Source organism: Cibotium barometz, chromosome 18 (genome assembly GCF_041138505.1).
Source record: "Cibotium barometz isolate CiBa-2024 chromosome 18, ASM4113850v1, whole genome shotgun sequence".
Taxonomy (NCBI): Eukaryota; Viridiplantae; Streptophyta; class Polypodiopsida; order Cyatheales; family Cibotiaceae; genus Cibotium; species Cibotium barometz.
In genome coordinates this window covers 7,131,849-7,135,487 of record NC_141063.1, presented here as the reverse complement: position 1 = coordinate 7,135,487, position 3,639 = coordinate 7,131,849, and the positions used below count along the sequence as shown (strand labels likewise).

Sequence of the window (3,639 nt, the reverse complement as noted above, 5' to 3'; positions counted from 1 at the left end):
CCTTGGTCCCTCATCCACCGTACCAGAAGCTCACCATTTAAATCGAACCAAGGCTGGTTAAGACCTCAACCGACCTTGCTACGCGAGATGTCCTCCGTTGATTCTCTGTCAGCTACTATTGCAACTTTATCAGTTAGGTCTCAACAACGACCTCGTTCACAAGACGGTCAAAATGCTTCCCCAGCATTCTTGACATAAAACAATCATTTAAAAACAGGTCATAAATACAGTTTCTATAACGAACTGTCGTCTTTCCACATTATTCCACTTCAATCCACATTACTTAATCCAAGTCCAATCATATGTATTCCCATCGTCCTTCATCCATTCTCATCCAATCACATCATTTTCCATCTCATCACATCTTTCCACATTTATACTCATCACATCTCATCCACTCGCATCTACCTATATCCACATCTCATCACATCACATTCATTCACATCTCATCCATTCATATCTACCCCGATCCACATCACATCACATCATATCACATCCATTTCACCTCACATCTCATTCATTCACATCTATCCCGATTCACATCCCATCACATCTCATCCATTCACATCACATCTCATTCATCCACATCTATCCCGATTCACATCACATCATAGATTATCCATTCACATCTATCCCAATTTACATCACATCTCATCACATCCATTTACATCACATCTCATCACATCCATTTCATATCACATCTCATCCACATCCACCACATTCACATCCACATCTCTTTACATTACATCACATCCACATCATATCTCATTTATACACATCAATCTCATCCATCCACATCCATCCAATCATTCACATGCAGCACGACTATCCGCATCTATCCATACATTCATGTCTATCACTTCACATCCACATATATTCACATCACATCACATCTCTTTACATCACATCACATCTCACCCACATCCACATCACATTCACATCCACATCTCCTTACATTACATCACATCTCATCCACATCCACATCACATTCACATCCACATCCCCTTACATCACATCACATTTCATCCACATCCAAATCCACATCATATTCATATCCACATCTCTTTTCAGCACATCACATCTCATCCACATCCACATCCCTTTACATTACATTCTTTCACATACACATCCACATATATTTACATCACATTCTTTCACATACACATCCACATCCATTTACATCACATTCTTTCACATACCCTATCATCTCATTCTGATCTCATCATTCATATCCACATCCCTTTACTTCACATCTCATCCACATTAATTTTCATCACACCACACCCTATCACATCCCATTCACATCTTAGCACATCCCATGGGTTAGCCAACCGCCCAACCACGTAGTGATGGGATCCAATTAGGAATTTGGTTAGGTTTTATCTCGGGTACCAGAGAAAAGAGTTCCCAGGCCCCCTAGCCGGCACTTCATGCAAACTTTAAGATAGTCACACCACTTACACACCCAATATGAAATTCCCTGTTTCACAAATTCAGCTGACTTTAAAACAATCTGTTTCACAGATTCAGCTTACTTTAAAACAACCTTTTAAAGAAACCATAGTATCACTGATCATAATCCTCCAAAATATCTGGTTGAATTCTAATTTCCAATCATTCCTTCATCGGTGTACCTATGGCATCATTGGCAACCAGAACGCTCACCACCTGTCCACTCAAGGGCCTTTAGCTAAATATGCGGTCTTAGATGTTCCAGTTTGCAGAGCAAGTTTCTTTTTAAAGGTATTTGGTATAAGAAGTTTGAGAATTAAAAAAAATATTAGCAAATGTGGCCCAAGAAAGTTTTCCTTTAACGTTGAGCACACATGAAACCCCCCAATATTGTTTCCTAAAGCAATGGTTGGGAAACTTTCTCACCTTCAACAGAGAAGTACTACCTAACTCAAACTTCACACATCTCCCCGACAATTTAACTAAAAGAGAGGCATATAATTTATATGTGGAGTCACAAAAAGAAACTCTAAACACCACTCTCTCACTTCCCTCTTTCTTGAGAATATGGAGACAAGATTTCTCTAACATCAAAATTCCCAAGAAGAGCAGGATGGGTGTTTGCCAAATATGCGTGGAGTTGAGAAAGCAAAGCGAGACACAACAAAGACTATAGAAGAAAAATGTAAGTTAAGTTTGAAGTTCTAGATCTTTTAAAGTGGTTGTGTTGGTTATTTTTAATTAATTTTTTATATTTAAAAAATATTGACACTTTTGAATCTCTTTTACAGTGCCCATTCTACATGCCTTGAAGATCTACAGGGAACAACAGAGCACTGAGCACTAAAAATTAGTAAAGCATAGGAAAAAGTGTTTAGAGAAGAAGGACAAATATCTAGGCCTTGTCATTGATGGCATGGATCAAAATAAAACCATGTTGCCTCATTTTATCCATCCTCCTAAGAATCTCAAGGAGGAAAATTTTATCCAACTCCATGTTGTAGGAGCCTTACTTTTCAATGGTGTCATGTCATCAAGGATCTTTGTTAATTTTCCTAACATTCATAAAGATCCTCATTTGAAAATCACCATTATTCAAAACATCATCAAATAATGGCAAGGCAAACTACCACACTTACAACTAGATAACACCAGTAGAGAAAAAAAAAACAAGTTCTCCTTGCATACTTGAATATGCTGGTACAAAAGAAGATATTAAAGAAAGTCAGAAAAGTGCATTTGACCTTCCACAGATCTACAACTTGTTAGAGGATGCATATGTTCCCAAGCCCTTCATCAAAATTGTGGAAGAAACATATGATTTTAGATGCTTTGCAAGTAGAGAGGCCACTAGCATGCCATCATTTGCACAGCTCAATGATCATAGTTTTCAGCATCAATTTAGAATTAAGCAAGGGGAGGAACATACTCTCATGTGGTCCAAAAAATACTCAAACTCTGAAGATTGGTTGCTAGCAAAGGGTTTGACGTTCTTAGTATTTTTTCCTTATCGTGAAATTAAATGAGAAAAGCACATGCTGCTCTCTACAACGAGCGAGACACAAAAAGCTGAGAAAGAAATTTGCTCTATTGATTTTCTGCAATGCTTGAACGAGATCAAGGATGTACATGATGCACATGTGTATTTTCCAGTGATCTCTCTGGCATGGTGGGAGAGTTTTTTGCAAAGCAGGAGAAGCTGGTTGAAGAGTTCATGGATGACACATTTCAGCTACAACATGCATTTTTGTGTCACGAGAGTGGCCTTAGTGAAAGGAGTGACAATGATGTAGCTACTGGTGTCAGCGATGCACCAATTTCAGCAGCAGAGTTATTATCTCTTGTTCATGGAGAAACAAGGGGAATGTATGTTGGTCCGAGGAAGAGCAGAAAGCGTCGAAAACAAGAGAAAGGAAATGTGGAAAGGAAATGTAACTGAGCTAATTGAGGGCACAATGATCGCGGTTCGATGAAAATGATAATCCATTTTGGCTTGCAAAAGTCACAAATATTTTCAAAGACCATGATGTATTGAATGCTATGGAAGTGCATTGGTATCGGACAACTGGAGAAGATCCATTGAAAGGCAAGTATACAATCCTGAGATGCTAAAACAAAGTAGAAAGGGGAAGAAAGCAAGAAGTTATCGCCCTGTGGACACGCTCAATCTAGAGGATGTAGAAATCC

The 3,639-nt window shown here is 38.6% G+C and overlaps 1 pseudogene; it reads left to right on the top strand.

Annotated features, from left to right (window-relative positions):
* The first annotated feature begins 1,519 nt into the window (after positions 1-1,519).
* LOC147628862 (uncharacterized) lies at positions 1,520-3,391 on the top strand (annotated as a pseudogene).
* The last annotated feature ends 248 nt before the right edge of the window (positions 3,392-3,639 follow it).